The following is a 17,062-nucleotide window of genomic DNA, read 5'->3' as shown; positions in this document are numbered from 1 at the left end:
GGGGTGAGGACGAGGGGGTTGGGGAGAGGGAAAGGAAAACAAAGTCAGTGCAAAGGGGAGGCGGACGGGCAACGGCCAGGGAGAAACGTTGGGGGTTAGAAGGCCCGGCGGGACGCAGGCAGCGGGGATGTGCGGGGTGCCCCTCTTCTTCTAAACAGGGATGGAAGGGGGTTGTTCGTGCCTCGTAGCCCGCTGTCCCCAGGGGAATGGAGGCGGGAGAAGTCAGCACACCCAGCACCGATCCACGGCGTGGTCTGTCCCCTCCCCGCACCCCTGGGTCGTGGGGATGCCGGGGGTCAGCCAGCCCCCTGCCCTGCCCCACCAAATGGGGGCAAGTCCTGCTGAAACGTGAGAGATGAATGATGTGGCCTGTCCTTACCGTTTCGTTTTGGCTCCATCACCAGATTCCTTCCCCCCCCCTCAAAGGGATGCAGGTGCGAGAACGGGCATTTGAGACAAGCCGAGCCCCTCCTTGTCTCCAGCCCAACCACATCCCACGGGCCCATCTCATGGACCAACTGGGGAGCCCCGTCAGGGAGGCTGGGATGGATCTGGCCAGAAGGAAACTTAATAGCTTGGCTAATTATCCAATTTATGAGGCTCTCAAATGGAGTTTCCAGAGCCCGGTGCCTCTGTGGCCGTGTCTCGCGTGGCACAGCCTTTGCCGGCGCCTCCATCATGACCGGCGTCAGCTCAGACCTCGTCCCCTCGCACCTGCAACGTTCTCCCCTGGTGCTTCCCGCTGACCGGCGTCACCCCCGGGAGCAGCAGATTTACAGGGAGAAAGTCAGCGTTACAGAGCCAAAGACCACGTTGATGCTCGAGTTCCTCCTGCCCTCCCAAACCACTCTGGTTTTGCTCTGCTCGTACAGAGCAAAGCAGCCTCGGAGACCCCCCATCCCACAAAGGTTCCTGTTGCGCTTCCCGGTCTGGCACCCTGCAGCCGGGGAGGGGGCCAGACCCCACGCCGGTGACTCAACCAGGCGCCTCGCCGCCAGGGATGGTCCCTGCACGCTCACGCCGTGCCATACCAACGCCGCAACGCCCCGGCTCTGCGCAGACCGGCTCCTCACCGTGCCGTGCCGGCGGCAGAGCGTGGCCCGGACCGGGGGGAGCGGAGGGCTGGCAGCCGCCGCTGCTGCACCAGGCTGCTGCCGTGAGAGGAAACTTCTGCTCTTCCACAACGTTGCCAGTTTCCTCTCTGCGGGCTAATTTTAACCACCGTGTCGCTGTAGTGCGTGTCAAAAACCTGACCCTCCTCTGACCTCCAACCTCCCACCCCGGCTACTGCCTGAGCAAGGCACCCTCATGCACCGGTAGCCAGGGCCACCTCCTTTTGGAGCTGCCCCCGCTGGGACCCCACGTCCCCCTGTACCTGCAGTGAGAGGCGGAGGGGGAGGAGATGCCCCTTCCTCCCCTCGGAAGGCAGTCGCTGCTGCGGAGAGATGGTGTGAGCAGGGTGATCTCAAGAATGTAATATTTCAGGGAGCAAGGGACCCGTAACCACCGATTCTGCCCCTAAAAAACATGTCCTGCGGGACAGAGGTGAGCAAAGGACAAGGTGACGCAGATTCAGCAGCCCCAGGAGCAGGTCAGGCTGCTGGGGACCCTCTTTCCTGGGACAGCCCTTTGCTGCTCGGGACATCCAGCCAGGAGCAATCCCGGCAAGTGTCACTGCAGGAACATTTCCATCCTCCTGGCTCTCCTTTAGGAACGATTCTGCGCAGGGAAAAGTCAGAAGGAAAGAGAACAAGAGCAAAGCGGGAATGGCTGTCATGGGAAACATCCCTCCTGAGCGCTCCGGCTGCCCATGGCCTTGGGGGAAGTGGTGGAAACCTCACCGCCTGCTTCATCCCCAGCTCAACGGGCAAACGCCGCGGAGACCCGGCCTGACTCACACGGGGTGACTTAAGCCCGGGGATTTTCCAGTCCCGGTATCTGCAGTTTCCTTGTGCCCAGGCTGCCGGGCGAGGGAAACACCACGTGCCCGTGGCAGCTCTGGGGGTCGAGCCCCGCCGCCAGCAGCCACGTGCCGTGGGATGCCAGGATGCGGCGAAGGGGACGCAGGAACTGCCTGGCTAGGTGGGGAAGAGACGGGCACCCCATCCTGACACCATTCCCGAGGGATTTCTCAAGCCACCTCTCGAAATAAAAGCCATCGCATCTAGTTTACGACCCATGAGGTTTTCTTTTTGTATATGCATGAAGGGCTGGGCGCTGACACAGCTGCAGCGCAGCCATCTCTGCACAGCAAAGGCTTCAATCTCACTGTCAGAGCCTCCTGGATTGGGAATGATCAGGCGTATTGCAGAAGAGGGTCCTTTCACCCATGGCCGGGGCTGGGGACAAGGGCAGGTGGGTTCACTCCTTCCTCCCCTGCAGAAAGTAGGAAACACCAGATTTCCTGCCAAGCCAGCACAGCCCGAAGCTTAAATTCATCTCATCTGCCGGGGAGAAAAGAGCCCAACTGAAGGCCCATGACATAATGCCACAGCAACTCGTCTCATGAACACATTTTTCCAGCCCACATGAATGAAAAACAGGGAAGGAGCAAATGCTCTGCGCATCCCCGTCACGTGCAGCCCGGCTCGAGGAGGACGCGGCAGAGCCCCAGGCTGCCGGCAGCCAGGCTGGCCCCGCCGCGGGGCAGCCCAGCCTCCGAGATGCTGGGAAAGAAGTGACCTGTGACTGGCACCCAGGTCTCTCTCGAACCTTGCGTGCCGCAGAGCAACCCGCTTTTGTCAGAAACTTCCTGTTTCGCAGTGGAAACGCGAGTGCCCGCAGCAGCGCCGGGATACCCGGGGCGGTGGAGACGGCCATGAAGATGCTCGCCGGCTCACGTGGCGGTTCCTCGCCGCTGGACCGGAGCACGGTGAGGACACCGGGAGCCGTGCCCACCCTTCCCGAAGGAACTGGTCAAGTACAAAATGACAGCGTTGTCGATGTATTTGGCGACGCGGCAGCAGACACCCCGGCCCCGTCGGGGAATACAGCCACCCCGCGCGCCCTCCCCCCGCTGAGCGTGCAGTGAGACAGCAGGAACCGAAAGCCTGGCTTCAAGTCATCGCTGGGTATTAAAATAGGCCTGACACGCACGCAGCCGCTCTCAAAGGAAAACTGAAACTGAGAATTGCTGAAGTGGTCTGGTGCCCCCGTCCATGACCTGGGCTCAGTTCCCCAGAGGCGCGAGCGACCGAGGCATCGCCGAGCCCCTCGCCACCGCGGTGCCTCTTGGGGACACGTGGCTGGGGACCAGGCGTGGGGCAGAGGTGGCTTCGGCTGCAGCAGCCCCGATCGCCAGCCTGATTTCATCAGGCCCAGAGACGACAGGTTTCTAATCTCCTGCGACATCAAGACAGGCTAACCACCAGCTCCCAGCACCAGCCACCCACCGGCGGGCACGCTGACGAGGCTCATTAGCGCTTCGACTGATAATTCACGGGTCATACATTATCATACTAATCATTGAGTAAGACCCAGCAGGACACACATTAACACGCACTAACCGCCTGTAGAGACCCACTGGGCTGCGCATTAACCGTACCAGCTGTTGTATTTTCAAAGCCACTTTGCAGCGCCAGTGCCACCGGCGCCCTGCGTGTGTCACCTCCTGCCAGCGGCGAGCAGGCTCCCCAGGTCTAACGAGGGGTAACGAGGGGTCCCCAGATCTAACGAAGCTGATCCCCCCTATGGCCTCGGCTGTATTTTTCAGATAAAACAGGCTGAAGGGAAGGGCTTCCCCGAGGGCCGTGTGCTGCTCTCTACCACGAGGAGGGCAGAAGATTCCCACACAAGGTGGCTGGCACCTGGCCCCAGGGACACGTAGCCCCGATGCCAGCACGTGTCCTCCGGGAGATTTAAGGCGATGGAAGGGACTCGCTCCGAGATCTGCGAGCGCTGTGCCCGGAGGGGACACATGCACCTGGTGCTGGCGGGGTGACACCACCAGAAACCAGCCACGCTCTCGCTTTGGGTCAGAGTCGCGCCTGGAGCCGGCGGGGGGCAGCCCCTCTGCCCCCCAGGCCAGCCCCGCTGCTCCGCACACGGCTCTCCCGCAGCTAAGCGAACGGCTGTCACACCCACCGCCGCCTTCAATCAACTTTTACAACTTGTTAATTTTACGCAGCGTCCTAAAGAGCAAATAACTGGGAGGCAGGAATGCAGACTCCTTCAGCTAGTCCAAAAAGCCTCCGGCAGCCAAGCCAGCTGGCCAGGGGAGCCCCGCTCGGCCGCGGGGACCTGCCACATCCCGGGGAGGGGGGGAACTGGTCCGGAGAGGGCTGCCCCACGCAGCCCCCTCCGGCAACTTCTCTCTCAGCAAAACCTTAGACTCCGCAAGCAAACGGGAGGCAGCGGCTTTGGAGAAGAGTTTGCTTGGAGGACGGGGCTGCCATCGCCGGCTCCGCATTCCTGTGTGCGAGGGGGAGACACATCCTGACAGCTGGATTCTGAAGGGGAAAAGGACATGAGAAGTTTGAGTCATAGCACGGAGAGATCCCATCCCAGATTCGGAGATGGGAATGGGATAGGACTGAGACTCAGAGCCAAGCTCCAGCACGATCCAGCGTGGGGAATAACGCTGTTTTTGCCACATTCGGTTTAAACATGGCTTAGCTGAAGTAGCCGAACGATGCCGAAAAACCAAGCGAGCCCCAAACAATCTAAACCACGCAGCGTCTACATGGCCCAGCTGAAACATTTGCGCTGACCCTGCTCAAACATGCAGGCAGGCCATGGCTAAACGCCTCCCGGTGCCCTGTGCCGCCTCCTCCCGTCCCCGGGGAGCCAGCTCGGAGGAGGAGCTCCGAGGAAAGCACCCGCTTTGGTCTCATCCCTTCTGGGTTTTCATCTCACAGGCTCACAGAAAAGCTGGGCTGGGTTTAACCCCGGACTTACCATCACAACCCAACTTCTCCGGGCTCGTTCCCAGGCCAGGATGCGGCCCCAGGAGCCCCTCGCTCTTGCCACAGCCCCAAATAGAGTGTTTGGCCACCTGGGTATGGAGGACCAAAGCGTCCGTCACGGCTGGGCAGCAGCGCTCGCAGCTGGATCGCAGCCCCGGTTTCTGCAGCTGAGGGCTGACTTCAGCCACAGCTTCTCTCAGAGAAACTTCTGATTTCGACTGATCCCACAAGCAGGCTCGGTGGACGCGGCTCCCACACGCCTGCGCCTCTGTGCGTGACCCGAGAGAGCCGCTGTGGCTGCAACGGGGTCCAAACCACGACACCACTGGCTCCGACACACCTCGCTGCTGCTCTGGCTCTGCAGGAGCCGGTGCCGGCAGGGCCTGGCACAAAGCAGAGAGCACACGTGGGAAAGGATCCACCGCATCCGTATCGGATGCTCCATCACAGCGGAGAGGTGCAGAAAATGCCCAGGGAAGACAGAGGAGCTCACAAGAACCACCCTGGTCGCTCTTCCCCACGGCTACTGCTGGAGAACCACTTTCTCAGCAAAGCAGAGGCTCCCTAAAGTGAAAGCGTAGGCCACGTCTTAGCCAACGCTCCCTCCCAACACCCTGAGCCTTGCAGAGGCACGGCTCCAGCCTCTGCACTGGGGCACACGGTCTCAGGCGAGTCATCGGAGCAGATGTGCTCTTGGCGTGGCCAACGCCTCCGTCTTTCCAGCCCCGGCCACGTAGCTCAGCCACGGCTGGCCTTTAGAACTGGAAAGGAGCATGGATAGGGGGCCAACTGCCCACCATCACGAGGGTTTGCCGGGCTCAGCCCAGCCTTGCGCGTCCCACGCAGTAACGCAGAGAAGACGCACGGGTGCTATAAGGGTGCGAAGCGATAGATCCGAGCTGAGTCATCCTATTTTTGGTGTCAGACATGAGAAGAAGCCTCGAGTGGCCTGCACGGATTCCTACCATGAAGGTCCTCAAACCGCACTCAAAGCAGTGGTACCCGTCACCGCTGGCAGCTGTAGGACGTGAGGGTGGCACCCAGCGACGCGGGGGAAGCTGTGAGCAATGCTGGGGCTTGGAGCCTGCTCTCAGCAAGCCCTCCCCAGAGGAGGGGATCCCCGCACCAGCACACCGAGGGAGCAGCCCTCCCCAGAGCTGTGTCTGCCAGGGGCCAGTTCTCTCTCCCTGACTGGCACCTAGTGGCTGTGGGGCAGGAATACAGACTGAATTTTTACTGGTCTAGGCCAGAAGAGACTTAAAACTCCGTATGGCAACCCCACGCTGCCACAGGTCCCAGCCTACGTCCCTCAAACCCTCTTGTGCACAGCCTGGCACTGGCCTACAAAACATCTCACAGCTCCTCCAGACCCTCAACGCAGTCAACTCCTCTCAGCTCTTCTCTTCCTTGGTGACAGCTTACCACAGGGAAAGCTGTTTGTCCACCCCAAGATACATCTGAGGGTGCTGCAGGAACCTTTTGTGACTTATGTGGAAGAGTCAGCACCAAAGTCACCTGAAGCAGATGGTCTGGATGGAAAGTCATCCTCCAGACCCCTCTTGAGCTCCTGCGCCCAGGACAAATCCAGAGGTGTGGCTGGAACAGCCAGCTGAGGACCAACTGCTCCTCTGAAGCGTGAGGAGCTACACAGCCCAGAGAGGAAAGTTTCTGATGGTTTCCAAACCAAGCTTTTGGCTTTCGTTGATGCTTGGCAAGACTTGCCCTGATGTTAAAAGCGCTGAAGAACCTTTTTGTCAGTTCGTCTCTCCAGTGAGCAGCAGCATTTGCAGTTGGGAGTAGGTGGCTCCAGGCTGCATCCACAACCTCGTAGGCAGGAGGCGGGTGGGCGGCTTATTTAATTTTACCCCCACCAGCCCATTCCTACTGGTCAGCAGTAAAATGAGTGAAAAGCCTGACTTTAGTCTGGGTGAGAAGTCCCGGAGAAGACAATGGGGTTCAGGAGGTCTCCACAGAGTGATGGAGATGTTTCATCTGGTTTGTGAGCGTGGCTCCTGCCTGGTTCTCATTGTGTCCTCAGGCAACGCTGCCAACAGCTCAGCTATGGGCTTCCCCACATTGCAAAACGTTGCCTCCGCTAAGATGCCGCAGGAATTTCCATCCGAGAAAGCATTTCCCTCCAGTCCCTGTGGCCACGTGCCCCGGGCACTGGGCAAACCCACCCCCGCAGCTGTGAAATACCTGGAGAGTTTCTGCTCTCCGAGGTGAAGCCGTGAGCACAGCACCACTTGTTTGTCGGGAGAACAAGGGAGCTAAAAAATCACGGCTTTGAAAGAGGCAGAGGACTCTGGGAGAGACAGCAAATCACAGCCAGGGACTCCCTGTTATAGCCATCTCGATGCCCCACTCTCCCACCCCAGCTCCCAGCACATCCCCACATTTCCCAGGGGGGAAAAAAAAGAGCAAAATTCAAGCCACAGAGTAAAGCCAAGACAAGCCTGAGGGAGCCCGCTCTGCTCCTCCCTTGCAGATCCTACAGGAACACTAACTAGGGAAGACACGTCCCTGAAAGCCTGCCCCAAACCCGCGGTCCCAGGCTGGGGAAGGAGGAAGGCAAGATGCGTATCCTCAGCGAAGCCAACATGGCACCACCGTCAGCTTTCGCAGGGCACGGGCTCTTCTCCCTGCTGCAGGAGCCTCCGGTCTTTTCCTTTTCAGGGACTGGGGGAATTTATTTCCTCTGCCATTTCGGAGGATGCCTGCCTTGCCAGAGATTGTTTTGCAGAGTTAAGGAAGATAAGAAAGTGGTTAGCAGGCTCTTTGGTGGAGGAAGGGAGGATTGCTTAGTAAGGGAAAGGGGACCGCTCCGCTCCCGGCAGACACACGCTGCCCTTCCTCTGAGGCCACCGCTCCGGGGACGCCGGCGTTGGGGACGAGGCCTGTCCATCCCCGCACCTCTCCATCCCTGGCATTTTTCGGGAACATCTGCTCGTGGGGCCGCGCCGTGCTGGTGACCGGAGAAGCTGTTCCCGTGCCAGGGTTGGGATCTGTCTCTCCTGGAATTTGGGAAATGCGGCCGATGAACGTTCAATCCAACATCTCGACTGCGAATCTCAGTGTGCTCTTGCAACAGGCAGAGCCCTTTTTTTGCAGGGTACGTGGAAAATAAAAAAAAGGCAGGAGCCAAGCACAGGCTGCCCACGCCGTGGGGAAAATGCTGCTGTTATCCGGCAACCTCCCCATTTCAGAAAGTGCCTCCCGAGCGGCGGCAGGAGGAAGCTGGCCTCGCCAGGAATTTAGGAATCCCTAAAGACGCACAATTCCTGCCGAGGGTGTCCGTCCCCAGCACACCGATGCTACGGGGAGGTTCAAGAAGAGTGCATCAAGAAGAGTGTGCATCAAGAAGAGTGTGGCCAGCAGGTGGAGGGAGGTCATCCTGCCCCTCTGCCCTGCCCTGGTGAGGCCGCATCTGGAGTGCCGTGTCCAGTTCTGGGCTCCCCGGTTGAAGAAGGCCAGGGAACTGCTGGAGAGGGGACAGCAAAGGGCTACCGAGGTGCTGAGGGGACTGGAACACCTCTCTGATGGAGAAAGGCTGAGGGATTTGGGTCTCTTCAGTCTGGAAAAAAGACGGCTGAGGGGGGATCTTATCAACGCTTATAAATACTGGAAGGGTGGGTGTCAGGAGGATGGGGCCAGGCTCTTTTCAGTGGTGCCCGGGGACAGGACAAGGGGTAACGGGCACAAACTTGACCATAGGAAGTTCCACCTCAACATGAGGAGGAACTTCTTTACCCTGAGGGTGGCAGAGCCCTGGCACAGGCTGCCCAGAGAGGTGGTGGAGTCTCCGTCTCTGGAGACATCCCAAACCCACCTGGACGCGTTCCTGTGCCACCTGCTCTGGGTGACCCTGCTCTGGCAGGGGGTTGGACTGGGTGATCTCCAGAGGGCCCTTCCAACCCTATGATTCTACGATTCTATGATTCAGCTCAGCCCCTCTGGACCCTACACCCACCCTTCGCCCCGGTGCTCTCCCAGCAGATGAAGGCATCGTGCACCCAAGCCGGGCAGAGCAGGCGTTTTGCCCTCACCGACTCCACGAGCTCTTTCGCAAGGACTTCCCCATGGAGACAACCGCCCCGTGATCTGACCCACAGAGCAACTCGATGATTCCTGTCCCACGGGACAAGACACCAGCGCCTTCGTTAGCAGAGGGCTGAGAGGGTGGGAAGTTGGGTGGTGGAAGGAAAAGAGTCACAACACAGGAACGGGCGAGCGGGGATAAGGATCTCCCGTGCAAAAATAGCAAAAAATGGTTCAAACCAGAGCTCACCCTTCCAGCATCCACCTGCCCTGCCCACGCCATCCACCAGCCACCTTTCCAGCGTGACCTCTGCTACAGGCAGCGAGGAAACCACCGCGTCAGCTGGTAACACCCGTGGCGTGGTGGACTTCCACGCCCGGCGGTGTTAACAGGCCGCTGCGTCCCCCACAAACCTGAATTCTGACCTCGGCAGCGTGACGGAAAGGAGAGGTAAGAGCTGGAATACTCTGCCTGGTCCTGGCAGAGCCGGTCGGGAAGCCATTTCTGTGAGTTTACACAGCTTATACGTTCTCCATGCAGTTCCTGGACGCCTTCCATCGCAGATGAGAGTTTTATGTCGAATTTTAAGTTTGACCACAAATATTTAAACTTCCTTGGACCACAAATGCTGTATCTTCTTTGCGGTTTAGTTGGCACCAAATGAGTATTTACAGATCCCTATATGTCTGTCTGTCATTTAAATATCTCGCCGAGGTGCCAGAGGCTTCAAAAGCCGAGGGGGCTCCTCGGGCAGACCCCGCGATTCCCCCTCTCTACCCTCCGTTACTCGGCGCGGGCAAGGGAGAGGGGCAGATGGTGGCCAAGCCCTCGTAGAGGGCACAGCCGCCACTGGGCTGAGCGTTTCGTCCTTGCACCCTATTAAGCTTGCTTTTCGGAGAATGTCATCTGAGATCCCACTCTTAACTCCCCCAGCTCCTTGCCCTGGTGGATATTTGAACTAGGATGAAAGTCTGCGGAATTTTCTCCTCTTCTTTTAGGAAACTCGGGATTTCTGAGTCTCCGGCAGACTGTTTTAATGAGAACCGCTAAAACTGCCCTCGAGCAGCACGGCTCCCACCTGGCCGCTGCTCACAACCTCCCCACGGGTGTTTTCGCTTCCTCAAACACAAGCAATTCTCAGAGGGTGACAATCCAGAGCTGCTGAACTGGGATCCCACTCTAGGGAAAGTGGTTAGGGTGGTTTGTCTCGGTGGCAGAACGGTACCGAATTCAGGGAAGGCCGTTCAGCCAGGAAAAGGCAATCAAATAAACACCGAAAAAGGTCCCTCCTAAGCACCCCACGGGCAGGGAATTCGGCGTTGCCATTGCCGGGAGCTGGATGGGGAGCAGAGAGCCGAGGGTCCCTGTGCTGACACCCAGCCAGGTGGGTGACTTACGGGCAGCGGCAGCCCGAAACCTGAGTTAACGCCCGCGCGCCGGCTCGAGTCGGGTTGTGTGTGTTTCATTTCCTTCAGGTTTTTTAGTCTAGGACACGAATTGGGCCCTTGCCCCGCCGATTTTAGGGGAACTTTGTAACACGTAGCGGTGCGTAGATACTGCTTTTACCACCCCAGGGACCCAAGCCAGCGGCTGGTCGCGACGGCACTCAGGGAACTCTCCCGCAGGTCTCACCATCCCTTGGGAACCACAGAGCAATTGCGTGCCCCAAGGCGAGGTGGAGGAGGGGGGGGACGGACGGGGGGGCAAAAGCTGCAGCGAGGGCTGCCCACATCAGAGGAAAGAGCTACCTGAGTCAGAGCAATGCGATGAGAAACCTCCGCTCCGCAAACCAGAAGCCAGACTGAGCAACGTCAGCGCCAAGCTGCCCCGCTGCCGCTCCGCACGCCGCCCCGGCCGCTGCTGGGGAGCTCGGGGGCACTCTGGCTCCCCTCAACTTTGGAAGTTGAAAGAGAAACAGCTTTGCTTTGAACTAACAGGCAGGCAAAGCCCACGTGAAAGGGCAGCTTAGCGGGGCCGGGACTGCTGCGTGCAGGGAGGAGTTATTCCAACCGTCGGCTCCTCCGTCGGGGCCGCCGCTAAATTCCCTTGAAAACAGAGGGTGGGGATACAGAAGGCAATGTAATAACACCAGAAAAATGCCACCACAGCTCTGTCGGCTACGACACCACAGCCTCAGAGGTATTAGCAACACTGGCATTTCCACCCACCGCAGGAACCACACTGGCAGCGCGCTCCCGGCAGCTCGGGGCAGGGCGGGAAGCGGCTCACACCACTTCCAGCAGCCACTTCAGGGAGGGACAAACGCTGTTATTTTGCTTTACAGCGAAATGCTGCCACTTAGGGGACTCCCGATGACGTTCTTGCGCCTGAGAGCCCATGTCCTCTTCGAGGAGGGGCTGCTCCGAGCGAGACACGCTCCCTTACCAGAGAGGTGACTGTATGCACTGGATGTGAGCTCCAGCCCGCGCGGATCCTGCTCTGCCTCCACGGCAGCAGCGAGCACAGCTCTGCTACTTATACCCAATACTCAGCTCTTTTGGCAGATGATTAATGGCCCGAGTCCTGCAGCCTCTCGCTTCCAGCCGGGCCCAGAGCTGCAAACACACCTAGGGAAGGGAAGAGAAGGGAAGGGAAGGAGGAATTGGAACGGCGACCCGTCAGGGAGAGGAAAACTATTCGCTGCGTCTTTGTTTTCTGCAGAGCTCCTCCTCCCGGGAGCGGGATGCTGAGCGCAGAGCAGGGCCCCTGCCCCGAAACGGAGGAGCTGAACCAGAACAATAGGGTGGGGACTCTGGATGGGCCCCGACAAGTGGGGTGGGCTGGAGCGGGGGCACCGATCCATCCTTTTGACTTCATTCACACTTACAGCTGCATTAGAGACATTTCCTGAAAGCACAGTAGGAAGAGAGGGGTATTCGCTCACTCCACCCTCCATCTAACACTGTCCTCGCGATCCAGCCGCGCACCGAGAGCCAATTTTGGCCTCTGGCAGAGCTGCCGGCCAGACATTACAAGCGCTGGTGTGAGCAGCGCAGGTCCCCACCCGATGAGCAGCGCGCAGACTTGGAGCAGAGAGAAGGGGTGCCGCAGCCAGCAAAAAAAAAAAAAAAAAAAAAAAAAGAAAAAAAAAGAAAAAAGAAAAAAAAAATCAATGTAGGGAAATGCAAGAGGGTTGGAACGCGTCCAAGGTGGCCCTGAAGTTGACGAGGAGGTGTCAAGAGTGGGACCTGAGCGTTCGGCTTCGGCACAAGGCGCAGCCACCGGCCGATGCCACACGAATCGAGGCAGAACTCCTCCCAAAAGAAAACACAAAAGAAACGAGGGGAGCCACAGGACAGCCGCGCTGCACGGGGACCTGGAGGCAGGATCCGTGCCACAAGGCTCCCACCCCGGGGGGACCGTACCGCCGGGTCTACGGCGCGTCATCGTCATCTCCCGGCAATGCCATGACCCGCAACGTGGAGCAGAGGAGCGAAAACAGCGCGGCAAGCCCTGCGCCTGACTCACCGCAGCCCGGAGCCCGCGCGTCCCCGGTGCGTCGTGGCGATCCTGCATGTGGAGCCTGAAAAACAACTTTTTTTTCTTTTCTTTTTTTTTTTTGCTAAAAAACAAAAAAAAAACCCAGCCGCCCTCCTCCAAATGTGGAGTTACTCAGCCTGACTCACACCAAGGCTCTCCTGGCTCTGCCGGCAGAGCCTGCAGGTACCCGGAGCGGGCTGCGCCGGTGATACCCGCTGCGCCACGCACCTGGAGCTGCGGCACATTCCCCGAGAGCCTGCGACACGAGCTTGCTGCAGCCAACTTCATTATGTTCAGCTTCAAACTTCAACCATTTTTGGTGAATCCCCGAATAAATAAATAAATAAATAAATAAATACATGGAGACTATAATTATTATTTTTTTTTTAAATGGGAAAAGTATTTCTTTCATTCTCCCATAACACAAATCCAGCAAACATGAAAAACATGAACCCAAACCAAAGCTCAGACATCACATCTGGGGAGAGACCAAGCATGGAAAATTTTAATCCAAAGGTTAACGTTTGGGAAGCTCCCGAGTGTGTGAAAAGAGGGGTTAGATGGGTGCTGCTCCGCGGCTCGAACAGTTGTTGCCGCCAAGTGGCGGCTTTCAAACGGTGCCTGCCTGCCCCAGCCCAGGCACGCGGGGTCAGAAGCTAAAATAGAAAACAACTGAAATCATTGCGAGCAAACAAACAGTCACATCAGATGCTGGAAAAGCCAAGGGAGGAAGGAGCCAGCAGCACGAAACGCAGCTCCAGCCCTGTGACTGGAAACAGCCTCATGACTCGCCCTGGGTGAATCGCACCAAACCGCATGGCAGTGGTGGCCCTCGCCACCCTCTCCGGCTCCCTCGAGCTCTTCCGCTCCTCCTCCGCAGCTTCAAGATCGCTTGACAGCCCTGTGCCACTCCTGTCCCAACTGTCGCCCCCAGCTCCTTTGCTCGCTCCTCTGCAGGATCGCGCTCCAGTGGTTATCACACCTTGGGGCTTTTTCCCCGCTCCGCAGCCTGACTTTTCATCCTCCTCACCCACAACAACCATCTCCTGCCCAAGCACGGCGCACCCCGCTCTTCACCTCCACCCCAGCCGATACATCTCCCCGTACCCTGCCCAGAGCAGCGCATCCCTGCTCCTCCTGCTCGCTCCTGCCCTGCACCCTGAGCTGCTGGGCTCCCATAGCCCCGCTCCCGCTGCAACTCTGCCCTCTGAGCTCGCCGTGCCCCCCTTTTCCCCACATCCTGCCTCCGAAACGCCTTTGTCTTCATCTTCTGCATTAGATGATGCCCTTTCCAGACCGCTCCTTCCAGATGCTAGAGATCTCTCTCTCCCCCGCCAGCTACAACAGAATAGCATCCTAATTGCCTTTGCTAGGGATGGGGCCACGCTTGTAAAATTGCCACGTCTGCTCGCAGGGCTGTATCAGCAACAACAATAGCTTAAAAGCTACAGGAGTTATAGCATCGAGTCCTCCCACACTTAACTAAACACAAAGAGAAGGGACCATATGTCTGCAGAGGCAGCCACGTCAGGTGGGTCGGGAGCCCGGCTCCCCGGGGGTGGGAAGGGAAGGCACGGCACCAGCAGGCGTGAGAGCATCCGGCAGAGCAGCAACGGCTTATTTACAGCATCCAGAGGGACGCCGGACGGGATGCTTCCTGGGATCAGCCAGGGGCAGAGCTGCTCCCTAAGGTAGCGGAGATGGGCTTCAAAGAGCTGCAGCATCCCTGCCCACGGGCTGGGCTCTTCTCCCAAGCGCATGTTTGCCAGGGGAAAAGTTGGGCTGGTTCTCCCCCGGCAAAGCCAGCAGCGTCCCCTGGCTGCCCGCTGCGCCCTGCCTGGCCCCGGAGCAGCCCCAGCTCCCAGCCCTGCTGCGTCTGCCCGTCCAAGGGTGCTCAGGAGGAGCAGAAAGCTGGAGTCTCTCCCAGACACAAGGAAACAAAGCGAGCTCCATGCTGGGCTGAGATGGACCACTTTGCATCAGTGGAGAGGTCCGCTCACGCCAGTGTACCTGGGTCCCTATGGCTGGCCAGCCACCGTCACCTCCTGCCGGTATCCAGAGTGCCGCTCAGCAAGTCCAGTAGCTCCTTCTCTGACAAGTGCTTCCAGGAGCCACGGGAAGGTTTGATTTTCAGTACATTGCTGAGGGACGCAATAGAAAACGACCTGTGTCCTGCTCCAGAGGGAGGAGGAGAGTGACATACAATCACAGAATGGTTTGGGTTGGAAGGGACCTTGAAGACCACCCAGTGCCACCCCCTGCCCTGGGCAGGGACACCTCCCACCAGCCCAGGTTGCTCCAAGCCCCGTCCAACCTGGCCTTGAACCCCTCCAGGGCTGGGGCAGCCACAGCTTCTCTGGGCAACCTGGGCCAGGGGCTCACCACCATCACAGCAAAGAATCTCTCCCTAATATCTCATCTAAATCTCCCCTCTTTCGGTTTAAAACCGTTACCCCTCATCCTATTGCTCCACTCCCTCATAAAGAGTCCCTCCCCACCTTCCCTGTAGGCCCCATCTCCCAGACAGCTGGGATGTCATACATGGCTTCCCCCCCCCGGGGTGGTGGCGCTGACCAGAGAAGCACAACAAGGCGGAGAGTTCGGATGGATGATGGGGTTCAGCTCCAAAGACGCTAACTTTGAACTGGCACAAAGCAGCGCAAGATGTCAGACACAACCAGGCTGCTGGGGGACACGCAGACGCTGGCCAGAGAAGGGCAGAGGGGGAACTGTCAGTTGTTAGCAGAGAATCTCTGCAAAAAGATGAGAAAAACATATAATAGTGCACAAAACCCTAAAGGGTCCTTTAACGAACCACTGGATAACCCAGCTCCAGAGCAGCGTTGTGTGTATTGTGCCCTGCTTGGCTGAGACAGGACCCCAAAATCCAGGCACCTCTCGCGTAGCTCCTGGCCACGCTCCTCTCTCTGCAAGAAGAAACCTAAATCTGCTCACGACTGACGGCAGCAGCCCAGAGATAAGGAGGAAGAGAGGTGAGGTGGAGAGAAACACTAGGAATCTCTGCAGACACTGAATATTTCTCTAAGCTTAGCCCAGAAAAAGGGCTCTGGGAAGAAAACATGCGAAGCATCTCGGTCCGGGCTGGGGAGGGGGCTGCGGGGGAAGGTTCAATGGGAAGGAGGATGAGGAGGAGATGAAGGGAAGCCGTGGCAGCTCTCACCTGCAAAGGCAGGGGAAGAGCGGGGTGAAAAAAACGAGCAGATCTGGCTGGCAAAGAGAGGGCTCGGGCCTGGGCTCCCTCGGGGTTCGTGCTCGGGGAAGCGTGTGGTAGCACGCTCAGAGGAGTCCCGACAAAGGACAGGCAGGCGCGCTCCAGCTGCCCGTGGACCATAGCTCCTGCTCCGCGCTCTTCAGCCCTCCAGCCAAGGGGGGAAAATGTAATCAGAGCAATTTCTATTAGCAAGAATATAAAGACTTGGAACCTCTGGGCTGTCTCTTGACAACTAATTAATTACCAGGTAGCATCCCCTTGAAGCTGCCAACACAGCACACACAAGTTCCAGCATGATTTAGGGAGAGAGATGAACTTTACAATAAACTCTAGAATTTTACTTCATCTCCCGCCACCATCTGAGATCCTGGGGGAACAGGAAGGGGTGGCAAGAGGCAAACTCTGAAGCCATCTGGGATCATCATTAACTCATTCACTTGTGGCCTCTGAAACAAAATGCCGACTGCGCTGTGAGCAGCAGCTTCGAGCCAGATGAGAGCTCCTCGTGCTCTCCGTTTCTTCAACGCTCTTCTGCCAGCTCTGCGACAGCGTGCCCACCCCCTTGCAGCCCCCTCGCCTGTCCCCCAAGGCTCCCGGCTTTGGCTGGCAGGGCAGCCGGTCTCTGAAACTATTAAGAGCAGAAAATGTGTTTCAAATGGTTTTAGGCGATATGCTCTTCACTAACGGCAACAAAAAGGAGCAAGTGAAGTACATCAAGAAAGCAGAGAAAGGAAAAAGAAAAGGACGAGGAGACGCCGACAGAGTGACTCCTGCTGAGATAACTTTTATGGGAAAACACGAAAAAGCCCACAGTGGCAGAAGGTGCCGTGTCTCAACCCCAGGGGATGAACGGCCCGGGCTTGGTGAATCCCCAGGGGATGAATGGCACAGTGCCATGCCCGGCTGGTCCCTCGCCTCCGACCACATCCCACTTCTCACTGTCCTCAGCAGAACGTCCCTTTCCAGTTAATTAGTTGCTAACTATTACCGGACTGGCACATCAGGGCAGTCACGGAGCTACGCGCTCATGTCCCCACACAACCACCACACCGGGCTGGAGGAAAGGAGTCTCCCTGCTCCAAGCTGCCATAAACCTCCCCTCCCCTCCCCGAGCCTGGGATTAAGGGACCAAAACCTCAGCCCAGCCCAGGATCATTCCCAGAAGGACACAAAAAGGCAAAGGCTATCTGTGCTGCAGAGGTCACCGAGGACAACGGCGGACACCGCTAACCACTGCGATGTGCCAAGCTTTGTCCGGACATCTCATACAAAAAAAAAAAAGAAAAGAAGATAACAACAAGCTATAGTTGAAGATCAGGATGCGTGACCTGTTGGAGAGCGCTGGGCTTGGGCAGCCAGGCCAGCAGATGATTCAATGCAAGCCCTGTGGCAGCATCATCAGGTCTG

At 58.1% G+C, this 17,062-nt stretch overlaps 1 protein-coding gene across 4 annotated transcripts in view; it reads right to left on the bottom strand.

The window, feature by feature from the left end:
- The window catches only part of SMG6 (SMG6 nonsense mediated mRNA decay factor), a 119,752-nt gene that overhangs the window by 18,860 nt on the left and 83,830 nt on the right, over window positions 1-17,062 (bottom strand). The gene's annotated exons all lie outside the window — the stretch shown is intronic.

Source organism: Chroicocephalus ridibundus, chromosome 7 (assembly GCF_963924245.1).
Source record: "Chroicocephalus ridibundus chromosome 7, bChrRid1.1, whole genome shotgun sequence".
Lineage (NCBI taxonomy): Eukaryota > Metazoa > Chordata > Aves > Charadriiformes > Laridae > Chroicocephalus > Chroicocephalus ridibundus.
The sequence above is the reverse complement of the archived record's forward strand: the minus strand, read 5'-3'. Positions and strand labels throughout refer to the sequence as shown.